The 15,706-nt window shown below is 34.3% G+C and overlaps 1 long non-coding RNA gene across 2 annotated transcripts in view; it reads left to right on the top strand.

The window, feature by feature from the left end:
* Positions 1-15,706, top strand: part of LOC118191502 (uncharacterized) — a 179,286-nt gene that overhangs the window by 94,026 nt on the left and 69,554 nt on the right. The window contains exon 2 of one of the 2 annotated variants that reach the window (XR_004758609.2): positions 14,861-14,945. The exons of the other annotated variant lie outside the window; for it this stretch is intronic. This is a non-coding gene — a long non-coding RNA (uncharacterized LOC118191502). The remainder of the gene's footprint in view (positions 1-14,860; positions 14,946-15,706) is intronic. 2 annotated transcript variants of the gene reach the window in all.

The following is a 15,706-nucleotide window of genomic DNA, read 5'->3' on the forward strand; positions in this document are numbered from 1 at the left end:
TATTTGAGTAACAAACTCAATGATTTAAAAGCGAGTAATGGCAAGGAAAACCTTTTTATCTCCAGCGGGCGCGGAACTGTGTATTGGAAATTCTAAAAATGGGTTTAAAAAAGTAGTCCCAATGGATGAACTCTCAAAATGGATATTTCCATTGAACGTACAAGGAAGTAAAAATGCTGGGTGCTGAATAAATGTCACAAAAGTCTAATAATTATTAGTTATTTGTCTGAAAAGCTGAATAGCCAAAATTTAGTTACGGTTTACTCGAAATATTTTTATCAAGCCTCGTGAGCAATGTCACTTTAATGTCATTAATATACAATAAATTAAAAACATATCAGTGTATTAATTTATTTCCTGTATTTTGAGTTTCTAATTTTAACAGCTCATTTTAAATATAAAAATTTATGCTTTGTAGTTTTAGTATCTGGAGGATTAATTTTTAATACTAGTAGGCCTATCTTAACTGTATAACTTAAAATTGTTCCAGATTTAAATTCAAAATTGCATGCTATGACCAGACTGCAATTTCGTTTTGATCATATGGCTTTTGTATTTTTAATTTTTCGAAACTTTAAGGTGAAATTCTTCGAGATGTTAAACTGTAATCTGAGATTCTCAGATTGTAATTTATTTATTTTTCTCTGAATTTTGCTTGGCTTGAAATCAGTTTTATTTTATTTTAATTTATTTCTTTGAATGTATGTACTCGCAGCTACAACAAGATTCGTGTTTGTGTCCTGTTTTTGCTGCATAACACCGAACTGAAAGGTAAAATAAATTGTAGAAAGTATCTCCGCAGTCACAGAAAAAATGCTAGGTACACTATAAATACGAACTGTAATGTTACGTACATTAGTTATATATAATTGCCGTACTTATTATTTTTGACACAATGGGATGTAAAAAGCTAAGCTGCACTTTTTCTTCTAGATTTTTTAAGAATACAACCTTGAATCTTTATTATTTGTATAATAAATTATTATTCAAAGCGTTGCAAAATACTGCAAATGTATCTTATAACTGTGACAAAATTACTGTTAAGTAAATTGCAGCTTTAAATAAATTATTTCAAAGATTTAATTTAACTTTTTATCACAAATGGGCGTTAGCCTAAATGGGCTATTATTCTCTAAACGACATTTTGAGTAGAATCACTTTAAATGCCCGAATCACTTTTCAAATTGTTGCCACCAAATATTATCGTCCTGTATTATATTTAAAGAAACTAAAAAATGAAGAATCTATATGAATGCATGTATGTTTCTCGTATTGTGAAGAAACCTAGAGTTATCAAATTTTGAACTGGAATTTAAACTGAATTTGTTTGAACTGGAATTTAAATGCCCGAAACTGCAATTTGTTTTATTGTCTACTTCATTTTGTAAAACTTTAATGAATTTTGGATTGAAAAACTCAACAATTTCAAAGCGACCAGTGGCTGCAGAGAATAAAACATTTTTAGCTCCAGCGTGTGAGAATATCTATCTGAAATTCTAAAGATATGCTGTTTTTAAATATATTTAGCCCAGTGTGGTGTTAGCTCAAATGGTCTCAAAACGTGTATGTGTCTATGAAAAAAAAAAAAAAAAAAAAAAAAAAAAAACACTTGTTTGGGCGTAATATAAAATACTAAAAGCTTTGATTTTTTTTAGTCCATAGAGGTTCTGTCCCTGAGGGACTATTGTTTTTGTTTTGCGATTTTGCGTTGAATCACTCTGAATGTCTATTTCAATTTTCATACTGTTGCCAACAAATATTATCGCTCTAATCTATTTGAAGAAATTAAATAATGAAGAATCTGCATAAATATACGTATTTTTCTCGCATTGCGATAAAACAACGGTACATAGAGCCATCGAATTTTGAACGACGTAATCCTCCTACGAATATGTTTATGTGGAAGACCAAATTTGAAATTTGGAATTTGTTTTATTATCAATTTAATATTTTGTAAACCTTTAACGAATTTTTGATTAACAAACTCAAGGATTTCAAATCGAGCAATGGAAACACTGTAGCCACCCCCCTAAAAAATTATTTTCAGCAGGCGCGGAATTGTGTATCGGAAATTCTAAAGATATGCTCATTTTAAAATTATTTTGCGATATTGCTCTTGAACTGAATTTTAAGTGCAAAGAATATGATATTTAATAAATAAAGGTAACACACAAAAAACAAAATATCCTGGACGTAATTTAAAATCTGAAACCTTTCAGAATTTTTTTAAAATTTAAATTTTATTTATTTATTTTGCTTTCCGGATTCATATCCAAGAGTCTGCAAATTTATTGGTTAGTGGTTTTCATCAATTTTGACAACTCGTCTGTGGAATGAAACTGATCCAAGATCCTTTAGAAAGCAGAAAACCGCAGCAATATCTGGTCCCATTTCCACCTTCGCGGGAGCACGCATTCTCAGGTAAGCATCCCCGCCATAACGCATGCGCGGATTTTTAGCTGCGGTTATCGTCATCGGTGGTCATTATCAATGGCGAGTGCTGCCATACCTTTCGCATCAAAATCACGAACTCATCATCTAACAGAATGGAGCATCCCAATTGGTGCTTTTCGCGCCAGTGGGCGGGGTCTCCATCTCAACTTACAATGAATACGCTCCTAACCACGATCTTTATGAGCTCATCAGCGATGCAGCATATGGTTTTTATTTTTATTTTCTTTCCTCCCCCTCCTAAATCACCCCCACCACCTCTTCTCAAAATGGCGAAATTCATAGTCCCCGCGAGACTCCCTGCAGAGAGAAGCGCTTTATATTGGGGTTCGTTGTTTAATTTAGTATCACAACCTTCCCGAGCCATGAAAGAGCGACCAACAAAGCAAAAATAATGCGCGGTATCAATTATGCAAGCATTTCTGTTTTGCAACATTGCGCAGCTTTTTCATTCTTTGTCGTCTTTCAGTCTTTTGCTTCGAAAGTCTTGTCACTGTGACTGGGTTGATGTCATCGGAGCATACGATACAGGGTACACGCCCGGCATTAACGAAGATCGTCTAAATACTCTGGTTCATCCAAAACATTTCATCTCGAAAGCGGTTTAAACCGACTGCAGTATTCTGCTTGGATCAGAATTATTGAAATATTATTTAAAATGCAAAATTCATTGCAAAATAAGCCACCAATTACATTTGGGGGTTATATGAGACAACGTTAGGCGGTTTTGAAAAATTGCGAAGTATCCTTCTTCTTTTTTCTCATTGAGTTATTTTATACATCTATCTATGAACACGGAATTAATTTATAACATCCATTAATTAATGGTTAATAAAATAATTAACAATTAATTAATTAATTAATAATTAAATTAGTTGTTAATTAATCTATTATTTAACTTGTGATAATTTATAATATATACTAATTAATTGTTAATTAATATCGCAGTATCTATTTATTAATTGTTATTCGTGTCTATTTATTATTACTTCATTCTTATATCATTTTCTTTCAGGAATCTCCTTCCCTTCACTTTTTTCTTCCTGTCAGGTTGAAGTAGAATAGACACCCAATGTTTAACTATAGCTATAATGTGGGAATAGTCCAACTGCTATTTACTAAATCTACTATTTAAACGGCAATACACCGCAAGGTCCTATAATGGACCCGTAGACTATGTGGGAAAATGTTTCGCAAATGGTGCTTTTCACATATGCAAAAATTTAAAAGAGTTAGTGCCTTTCGCAAGTACAAGGATTGGATTGGATTGGATTATTTACTTATGGCAAAGCACACGAGGGCTATCTGGATAAAGGGAGGGATGCCTTCGTGGAGGACATTCTAAAGGAAACTGGCTCGTATACACGTTACACATGGGGAAAACCACGAAAACGCCCATGCAGCCAGCCCGTTCGCGGGATTCGAACCTCGGACCGAACTACCAGTGTTCAGCGTCTCTACCGCTCGGCCGCTCGCAAGTACAAGGATTTAGAACAGTTGGGTCCTTGAGCTTAGAAGAATTTAGAATAGTACCTTTCGCACTTAAACGGCTTAGAACAGTTGGTGTTTTTCGCTGTCATGAAAATTTACACTTACAAAAATTTAGAGCAATTGGTACTTTTCGCACTTAAATGGCTTGGAACAGTTGGTGCCTATTGCTCTTACGATGATTTAGAACAGTTGGTGCCTTTCGCTCTTATAAAAATTTACACTTACAAAAATCTAGAATAATTGGTACCTTTCGCACTTAAATGGTTTAGAATAGTTGGTGCCTTTTGCATTTTCGATGATTTAGAACAGTTGGTGCCTTTTGCACTTACGACGACGTAGAACAGTTGGTGCCTTTCGCTCTTATAAAAATTTACACTTAAAAAATATCCAATAATTTATGTGTAATTCAAATAAAATACGTATTTGTTATAAAATATTTGCATATAATATTTATTAAATACTATCTCGTTTATGCAAAAAATTCTTTTATATGTAAAATTTCTTAATGCATATTCTTTTATGCTATGCTCTTTTTTGCAATTGTTTTATCCAAAGCTTAATTTGTGTAGAGATTATTTTGTCACGATTTCAGAGCAATTATTTTCAAATAAGTCGCGAGCATAAATTATTTAACACTTTTAAATAAAATATAAATAATTTATAAACACTTTTTTACAATAAATGCAAATCATCAAGCTTAACTGGAGTGTCACTAAATAGGTACAATCTTAAATTCAAATTAAAAATTTATTTTTGATCAGCTAAAGTTGAAAAATGCCCATCTTAACAGAATGGCTTACTCTCTTCTCTCAACTTAGTAAAAACTTAGTAACTTACAATTTAAGAAGCAACTGTGAACGAAAATATGTGCGAAGTTAGTGAATTTAAGTCATTTGAAGTAAAAGCCAATGAGCAATCTCACAGCTTAGCTTTCAATTTTTGAAGACCAGAATTATTAAAAGGATACATATTGTACACATTCTATACCCTAAATTCACGGCAACGGTCTGTTGCGGAGTTTTTTTAGCTCATTTCTAGCTTTGTGGTATTAGCTTACGTAGAGAAGCCGTTCATACCAGTGATCGTGTGGCTGAAACAGCTGAACACTGGTAGTTCAACCAGGGTTCGATTCCATGCAAATAGATCCGGGAATATTTGTTTTTCGTGGTTTTTCCCTTGTGTAATGTAAGCAGGAGACTGTTTCTCTTGGAAAGTCTCCAATGATATCATCCTTTCTCTTATCCAGCCATCGCGTACTTTGCCATATTCGAATAACCTAACCCACTTAGAGAAACTATTAAATTAACTGCTATTTAAGAGGCTTTCATTTTTAGTTATTTTCTCACAAAGACATGCATTGGAAATATAGGTAAAGAAAAGTCGAAACGTTTCCTAGCGTTATTTGAAATAGTGTGAATATGTTAATTCCTAGAAACTGATGTCAGAGAAGCTTATGGATCGAGAAATGATTGGGAAGTTGAAAAAGATACCAATCAAATAGAAGCCATGAATGGATTGGTGCCATTATCAAAACGATAATGACTCCAGTTAGTATTGTTGCGTGCGTGCGGGTTCGTAATAGATTGAATGCATAAGTCCGATAATAGTTTAATAGAATTTTTTTTTTATCAAAAGAAATATGTCAGAACGCTTGAATTTTCCACAGAGATATTGGTATAAGTGTTCACAGTATCACGCAGTACACTGAAGTGACAAAAGTCATGGGATAGCAATATGCAAATATACAGATGGCAGTAGTATCGCGTAGAAAATGTTTAAATGCGAAGTGCTTTGCCAGGGCTTTCGTTCGTGTTCAAGTTATTCATGTGAAGAGGCTTTGACGTGATTATGGCCGCACGACGAGAATTAACAGACTTTGAACGCGGAATGGTAGTTGGAGCTAGACGCATGGGTCATTCCATTTCGGATATCGTTAGGGAATTCAACATTCCGAGATCCACAGTGTCAAGAGTGTGCCGAGAGTATCTAATTTCAGGCATAACATCCCACCATGGACAGCGCAGTGGCCGACCACCTGCACTTAACGACCGAGACCAGCGACGTCTGCGTAGAGTTGTTATTGTTCACAGACAAGCAACAGTGCGTCAAATAACCGCAGAAATCAATGTAGGACGTACGAGGGACGTGTCCGATAGGACAGTGCGGCGAAATTTGTCTTCCTTGGGCTATGCCAGCAGAAGACCGACTGGAGTGCCTTTACCGACAGCACGACATCGCCTGCAGCGACTCTCGTGGGCTCGTGAGCATATCGGTTGATCCCTAAACGAATGGAAAACCGTGGCTTGGTCAGATGAGTCACGATTTCACTTAGTAAGAGCTAATGGTAGGGTTCGAGTGTGGCGCAGACCCCACGAAGCCATGGACCCAAGTTGTCAACAAGGCACTGTTCAAGCTGGTGGTGGTTTCATAATGGTCTGGGCTGTTTTTACATGGCATGGACTCGGTCCTCTGGTGCAACTGAACCGATCATTGACTGGAAATGGATACCTTCAGCTACTTGGAGATCACTTACAGCCATTCATGGACTTCACGTACTCAAACAACGATGGGAGTTTTATGGATGACAATGCGCCATGTCACCGGGCCACAATTGTTCGCGATTGGTTAGAAGAACATTCTGGACAATTCCAGCGAATGATCTGGCCACCTAGATCGCCCGACATGAATCCCATCGAACATTTATGGGACATCATCGAGAGGTCAGTTCGTGCCCAAAACCCTGCACCGTCAACACTTTCACAATTATGTACGTCTATAGAGGCAGCATGGCTCAATATTCCTGCAGGGGACTTCCAACGACTTGTTGAGTCCATGCCACGTCGAGTTGCTGCACTTCGCCGGGCAAAAGGAGAACCGACAAAATGTTAGGAGGTATCCCATGACTTTTGTCACTTCAGTGTATATCGCAATGCAAAGCATTATCTAAAGAGAAAGCTAATTCATATATCTAAGTTCACGCGGAACTAAACAACTCGCAACAACAGTAACTAAGCAACTGAGCTGAGATGTCTCTCTCCTGCTTTAAATAGTTTCCAACCGGCTGCGTGAGGTAGTTTTAGCATTTTCTGCTTCTCGAGATCTCTGGAAACCAATAAGAGCCTGGAATTACGCCTACAGCTAACATATTGGCCAATTACATTTATTCAATTTCAACACAGATTACCGAGATATCCATTTAATGTTAAATGCACATGCTATTGTATTTTTACTTTTCCGGCATAGCCTTTTTTTTTTTTTAAATTTGTCTCAAGCAGCATTGCACGGGGAAATAAAACAATTTTGATTATAATTATACTAAAATTAACTCTCTAAATAAAAAATTCATAACAGCATCATGCCTTATCTTATATATATGCGGCTTAAGTGCTTGTCGCCGATAGTTTATTGGTTGCTTGCGTAACTGTAAATTGTTTTATTCCCCGCGCAGTGCAGCGCGTGACGAATATTATGAAAAAGCTAAGCAGGAAAAATTAAAAATACAAGAGCACGTGCATTTAACATTTAATAAATAAATTTAATATTTATATATAATAGAATTCGGAAATATGCAACCGGCAACAATAAAAAAAAAACATATGAAATGAAATAAATAAATATCTTTATTATATGCGGCTTAAGTGTCTGTTTGTCGCCGATAGTTTATTGGTTGCTTGCGTAACTGTACTAGCCAATGGTAAAGTTGCCACGGCACAGGGTTGCCGTTTCAATTGAAACGTAGACAATTTCCTGTAAACCTTTGCTATAACCATCAATAAATCTCAGGGCGAAACACTTAAGCGTGTTGGCATTTTTTTACCTGAGCCTGCATTTGGTCACGATTAATTTTATGTTGCCTGTTCAAGAGTTCGTGAAAGAACGGACGTAAAATTAAAAATAATGGATGGTCTTCTGCAAGGCGAGCTTAAAAATGATGGAAAGATCTACACAAGAAATGCTGTGTACAAAGAGATCGTTGACATGTGAATTAATATTTTATTATTTAAATCATCTTTATTTATTGAGCTAGCGGTGGCTCTTAAGAAATGTATCGCCAATGGTTTCCTTCATTGCACTCTACTTCAAGCAATTAAGCAAGTAGAAGGGGAAAACCCTGTGGGACAGTAAGCAAAGGGGCGTCCTCGCCGCCTGCCCTGGGTAATTCAGTTTGAATTAGCAGACACCTTTGCACAAATCATTTTAATTACAGTTTATAATATCTAGAACAGCGGTCATTTCGTATGACCGCCGGGATCTCTAGTTCTAAAATAAGTCCAAAACTATATTATGAATAACCTGTAATAAACTACGTTATAAACCAATGGTTATGAACTACATTATGAAACTATGTTATAAACCAATGGTTATGAACTACGTTGTGAAACTATGTTATAAACCAATGGTTATGAACTACGTTGTGAAACTATGTTATAAACCAATGGTTATGAACTACGTTATGAAACTATGTTATAAACCAATGGTTATGAACTACGTTATGAAACTATGTTATAAACCAATGATTATGAACTACGTTATGGAACTATGTTATAAATAACATAATTTTGTAGAGAATCCTATTAGAATCGTTTAATTTGGAATTCTGTCATGACGACGCTCCGGGTAAGATAATCTTGGGCTTCAAGTAAAGCGTTTTTCAAGGAACTCCCAATATTTACTTTCGTTTTATGAGGAAAGACATGCAAATGTGCAACAGAAACTGGATTTTGGGGCATCTTATACTCTGGATGTTTCGGCTTTCATTCAGCAAGTCTAGGTTGTCCTGCTAGTCATAATTATGTTATTAATAAAGACAAACTTAGAATGAAAAATTTAATTTAATTTCAGGCCTAAAATCTCAAGCAGATAGTTTGAAATGAGACGCAGAAACAATTAAATTGTTTATATGTTTGTGTTAATCGCTGTAATACGTGGAGAAAATTTATTTTGTACTCAAGATATGTTTTCTAAATGCAAGCGAAAAATATTGAACTTAAAGTTTCGATGTTTCTAAGAGCACATTTTTAAGACAAAAGCATTCTAAAACCTTGAAATGAGCTACTTTAAATTATTTTTACTCTCTTTAAGTTATATTTCTTTAAATTGTTTATTTAGTTTTTTTAAGTAGAACTTAAAAAAGGTACTTTATGTTTACGATTAGCTCAAGAAGATAGAAAAGCATGCGTATGCGTAATTCTTTCAAGTAAGTTAATTAAAAAGTTTTTGGTTAGTTGATAACTTTAGAATTTCATTTTGTTGAGAATTGGAAAGTTTTGTGATAGTGCAAACATTCGCTCAACGTAAAATATTTAATTTCTTTTATTCTGAAAATAAAATTCACTATTCGAAAAACCCATCATTTATTCATTTTGAATAGGGGCTTTTAATTTTAATATTTGCATTTTAATTGGTACTTTTCCGTTTTGCCGTCGCAGACGATTAAAGTCGCCGATAATACTACAACTGATGCCAAATGGAATATCCTCGCTGGTAACCTTTTACGCCTCATTGTCAAAACAACTTGCAGCCATTTCTTATCAGATTGATTGGTTCTTTCAATACTGGCATTACAACTACACAGCATTTTTACCAGATAGTAAAATTTTATGCCCTAAGGCCATTCGCGGTAATTAAGTCAATTAAAATGCAATCACACCACTCACCCAAAGGCGAAAATATAGAAAAGGGAAAAGCCAAGGGTTAAATTCTAATGAGAATACACTAGGGAAGTAAAGCATTGCGGTTTTACATAATTTCTGAGTAAGCTATTCGTACAAATCGAAATAATTCTTGCATTTAAACTTGTATTTCAAATTAAAATTTAACTTGAAATTAATGTAGATAATTACTGAGAGAATTATTTTTTTGTAGCGTAGTTTACGTGAGATGCGATCACTTGGGGTCACGTGATATGAAGCGGCGAATCAGCTTGTTGAACCATGAAAGCAAATTAAATTCTTAAATTAATGTCTTTTCACAAATTTATTGTCTTTATTTATTGGTTTTTTATAAAATTTTAAATGCTATTAAAATGTTTATGCCTTCAAAATAAAAAATTCTTAGAACTAATATTTGTTAGCATTTTTTATGTGAATACTGTATGTTGTCGCCAATAAAGTCTGCTTGGCGAGATTTGCGCCGGCGGAACGGAAAAGTACCGAAAAATTTTAAGATAAGTGCTTGGAAAAATGTCGTGGCGAAATTACAACTACGAAACATTCTTTCAGTTAAAATACCTAATATAAAACGGGGCATTATTTTGTACTTCTCATCCTAAGAAAACGAATTTCTGCTCTTGTTACTGCTTACAAAAATTCTTCTCGTTGAAATCAAAAAGAAGTAATTATACAACTTAATTACTATTGAATTATCAACTTTACATCAATGAGATAAAAAAAAAGCATTATCATTTTGAAGGATTATTGGTCGAAAATTATTGGTATTTTAAAATTATTGGTCGTTAATACAATTTTTGTTTGTTAGCAGTATCCTAAGAGCATTCATTTATTTTATAAAATTTACAGTTTTATTGCATGGATATTATTTTAATGTAAAGGATGTTGCGAAGATTCTTCTTCTAGTTAAATCTGTCAAAGTCCTAAAGCAATAAAAGTGCAATGAACGAGGACAATCATTTCGTTGTAGTTTTGTGGTGGATGTTCAGGCAGTTCTATGTGAGTCAAAAGAGAGTAATAATTGAGGTTTTAAAGAATAATAAATAAAAAATAAATTCTGTTAACAACACAGAATGAATCCAAGCAGTATCTAACAATTACTTATTTTTATGATAAACAATATGAAGATTACTTTCGTTATTTAGTTATTTAAACTTTTTATTTGTTTCACATGAATAAAGAAAATAAAAACAAATCAAACAGTTTGCAAATATAACTTCGCTTAATTTGAATGGCGTGTTTTGAGTTTGAATGAAGAATTTTATAAATGAGTAAAGCGTTAAAGACAAAACATAACTAAATACTTATCAGAAGAAATTGAAATTAAATTCCTCTTAAAGGTACAAAGATTTTAGCGAGTATATTAAAAGATTTAATGGATAGCTTAAGCATGCATATGAAAAATCTAGAAAAAACACGATGTTGATCATGTGGAATCCTTTCACAAAGTCTCGTTCCTCACCCACAAAGGTCTGGTTTGGTTTATTTAATTACCACAAAGCACTGGAGGGCTATCTGCCTAAGGGAAGGAATGCCTTCGTGGAAACGTTTCTCCACCCAGCCAGCCCGTTCGCCGAGATTTGAACCCTGGACCGAACTACCAATTTTGTCAACTTTACCACTCGGCCGCTGCCCATAAAGGCATTTTTTAAAATTGTTTCTTACGGAAACCGATGCTGAAGTCATTCGTTTCTTTACCGAAAGATTACCGTGACGCATATCAAACACCGTGACGCATATCAAACATCTCTGTTAAATTCATAAAGCTACGTTAAATTCATAAGTGCCGCTAAACTGGGTTAGTGGTTAGCGATGCTGACTGCGTGCGAGGCGAAAGTCCTTTCGAGAGGTTTGTACATGGAGGTAGGAAATCAAATTACCGTAATTTTTTTTCTAATGTAATTAACGAAAACTTGTGAAAATATTTCATTCAAATTAAACCATTCTGAGAAAACTGTCCTGTGAAAAGTATAGCATTTAATTCCGTTCCGAATGAAATGTTGTTTAAAAATATGTTGTTTTCACATACTTAGGACTCTGAAGTGTTGTAGAAAAAGAAAATATATACATTTATATGTATATTTGCGATGTAATTACAAAATATTTACACCCGAACGCGTCAAATCCCATAGAACTCAATGGTAAATGACCCAATGTTTTGGTCACCACGTAGGGATCGCCGGTGCTTCAGAGCAGGGTACGGAGAAACTTGTTTAGGGCGACTCCTTCTTACTTCCTACCTCCATGGGTTTGTAGTAGGGAAAGAGTGGTGAGAGACCCTCCTACCCGTCCCCTTCCCCGGGGTGCTTAATGGCAAACCGCACATTGAGTTGATCAATGTTAACGAATTTCGGTTACTGCGCATGCTCAATGGTGTACCGCTGACGTGGGAGAAAATACTGGCGACTAAGCATAAGCAATCCTACACAAGCCTGTTCGTCATGTAGGTCTTATCGACTGCTTACAATTGCAACAGTCTATTTCATTTACTTAAAGCAATTTATTTGACCTTTAATTCAGTAATTTAAACTAGATTTAATCTTTAATTTGTTAAAGTATGTATGCATGGAACGTATGGTCAACACTCAATTGTTTTTATTCCTCAGAAGTATAATCAGCTAATATATATTGTAATGTTTCCTGTTTTGTAATCCTTTTTAGAAGAAAATTTGGGTCATTTACAATCGACATTTACACTCCAAGTAGTGAAGCAACTTACAACCTGACACGTTTTAAAACCTCGAACTGTTTACGCCCAAGATAACACAATATCAACCATATACCGTATTTATCTTCTTTTAAAATTGCGCCAAAGTCGTAACTGCGCCAAATTCTCTTTTGGGCATGCGCAGTAAGCGAAATTCGTTTAACATTGGTCAACTCAATGTGCGGTTTGCCATTACGCCCCTGGGGTCCTCTTCATCAAAATTGGGTGCGGAAGTGAACAAAGTCGTGCCGTCTCCTGTATGGTGTGCTCAAGGCTCTTTGCCTTATTCATGGCAAGGAATGCAAGACAGCCGTTGTCTTGCACTCCTTGCCATGAAATATTCCATGGGCTTGTGCTGATGTTAGTGTCATAAAAGTGAGATAAGTCACAACAACAACACAAATTCATATATTAAAGCGTCATTGCTTATTTAATACCATTTTTAAAACGAGTTTCGATTCCAAGAAGCTAAATGGCTGAAGCCACGGGACGTAAAGTGTCACAGCAAACGAAAGAGCCTGTTTATATGGCTTTTCTATGCTTGATGCAATTACGAATTGAAGCTCTTTAGATAACAGCCAAAAAGAAAGGATACTTTTCCTTTTATGTAAATAGTCCTAGAATATTTTGATATAGATCAGCGATTCTTAACTTGTCCTTATATTAGTTATCTTTTATGCAGGTAACTGCATCAATTTATTTGCTGCATTAGGATCACTGGTGTCATGACAATTTTAAATGTATTTTTGTGTCACCAACACTGAATGTATTTTGTATTTTCATTGTATAGTATTGTACAGCAGTACAATACTGTATCGTATTGTATCAATACTGTATCGTATCGTATCAAACTGTATCGTATTGTATTGTGGTATTGTATCTACTGTATCGTATTGTATTGTGGTATTGTATAGTATTGTATAGTATCTTTTATCAGTTGCTTTTAGTACAGGTTAAATAATTTTTTTTTTTTTTTTTTTTTGTATTGTATTGTATTGTATTGTAATATTGTATAGTATGGTATCTTATATTCGTTAACTTTTATGCAGGCTAAATATGTTATTTTTATTCCTCATAATCGTATAATTAGCCTTATTGCATGTTTTTCCCACAATACCACGTGATCAATTGTATTGTACCGCTATTGCATTCAGTTACTAAGTTTGGTACGAATCCTGTACCATAATTGGTAGTAACCAATGTATCGACCTTTGTATATCTTAAACACAGTTGCATGCTAAATATATTTTGTATAACATATTCCTTTTTCCTAACTATTGTTGTACTATAGGGATTGAATGCGTACCGAGATCAAATTATATTGTACGCTACCTACTTCTTCTGTATCACATCACTACCTGCGGTATTGTAACATGACTTTGTCATAGCGAATATCTAGTTTATTACACTGACTTTCAATATGTTGTTTTGTCAAATATATGTACTTGGCTATGCAATGTATCCCGATCCAGTTGTTAGTCTTCTGAATTAAGTCGAATTCTGAATGCTTTACGCATTTCCCATGTATCAGTACTTCCAGTCACACACTGATGGCTATTGTATTATTTTATTTTTATTTCTTTTGGTATATCCTCTGTGTATTGCTGTAATCATTTACATTCATTATGTCACTATGTTCTCTATTTTTATGTTATATTGTCATTAAGTTTAATTCTACTGTCTATATTTTACTCATTGTATATTATTGGGCTGCCCAACATCAGACTGTACTTTAGCTTATGTATATTCTATATTTGTGTGTATTACACCTTTGTAAAAGTTTTGCTTATTGTCAAAACTCGCCCTTTTTGGCCCTGCACGCTTTTGTTATTTTATTTAATAAATGTGGGGCCTGGGCGGTTGTTAGGACTGTCTTTCGTGGGCATTTGGTCTGTTGGACTGCCCCCGGGTTGAATTTGGCTTTGGGTTTGGGAGCCCGGTGCGTGGCGTCTTGTGATTCCTCTTTAGGCTCTAGATATAGGTGGACGTGGTGCTATACCGATTAACCTTTTGGTAAAGGGACAGTGCCCACGTCCTCCGTTGCTTATCGCTTATACCTTACAGAAGCGCTGAGAAATTTCTTGAAGAAATTCGTTGATTTTGCTATGGATCTAATTCAAAAGTCTCTAGGTCTAGTAACAATAAAGTAGCTGAACTGTACCGTTGTTGCGGCTTATCTTAGGAACTTGACTTTAGATTTTCAACAGCTTTATAAAAATAAATGTGAAATCAGGTTGGATGTTTAAGATAATTTCAAAGTCTACTTTGGAAAAATTACTTCAGTCATTAAAAGAATGGGCAAACGTAAGCTTATCCAGCTTAGTTATCCAGTAAACACGTCTTTTTTTATATAAGATAAATTATTTATAATTTTATTGTAATTTTAGTCAATTATATGAATCAGCATCCTATATAAATTTACATATTGCACATTAATACGAATTTGCTGATAATTAGTAACATTTATTATTATTATGCAAGGTATTGTTTGGTATAGTTAATAACGTACAATTATTTGTCTTTCTTCTCCGTGCTTTACCAGTTTAGGCGAATTTTGCGTTCAAGTTTTCTGAAGTTTTCTCAACAGTGGGTACAGAAAGTTGTTGCAATTCGTCAAATACTTGAAGGTAAAATAAAATTTTATTTTCTAGAATGTGGTGTTTCAAATGAGAAAATTATGATCTTTTTGTTATCACTGTATTCTATTCTAAATGTCCATGTTTTTTTTTAACAATATCTGTTTAAAAAAAAATATGCTTCATCACTTTCACCTAACAGATAACCACATTATCTATTTTATTACCACATTATCTATTTCACCTAACAGATAACTGGATTTATGATAGTCCAAGTCAAGTACTATGTTATCACTCACATCTTAGTACATTTCAGTTTAAAAGTCTTCTAAATTTTAAGCTAAAGTTTAGGAAAACCAGGTTTTATAAATTATTAATATAAGATTAATAGCATAATATTGTCACAAAATCTGAAAATTTAATAAATTTAAGAAGTAAAACAGTCTGTAAAAAATCAATTTCACAAAATACATACGCAAAGAAAAAAAGCACTCTTAAGGCTTTATCATGCATTAGTTTGTTTTGGACAAATGATTGTTTTAAACTATTTCTATACCAGCTTTATCATTGCAAGAAACACGATTTTTTCCTCCCTTCTTTAAAAAGGTGTGGGTAATACTTTTTCACTCAATCAGCATCAAACTAAAGAACTTTGAATGGGATTCTTTTGTTTGTAGTCTCTTATAGTCTACAATTTTAAATTAGGCACTTCAAGGTCGTAACGACACTCCTTTCATTGACGATCGCCACGTGTGTCGACATCGCCGTACAAAGGCATTAGGCAAATTGGAGGATTCGAACATTTCTTTCGC

Source organism: Stegodyphus dumicola, chromosome 3, assembly GCF_044657685.1.
Source record: "Stegodyphus dumicola isolate Sdum_Otavi_A_Nest chromosome 3, ASM4465768v1".
In the NCBI taxonomy this organism is placed as follows: Eukaryota; Metazoa; Arthropoda; class Arachnida; order Araneae; family Eresidae; genus Stegodyphus; species Stegodyphus dumicola.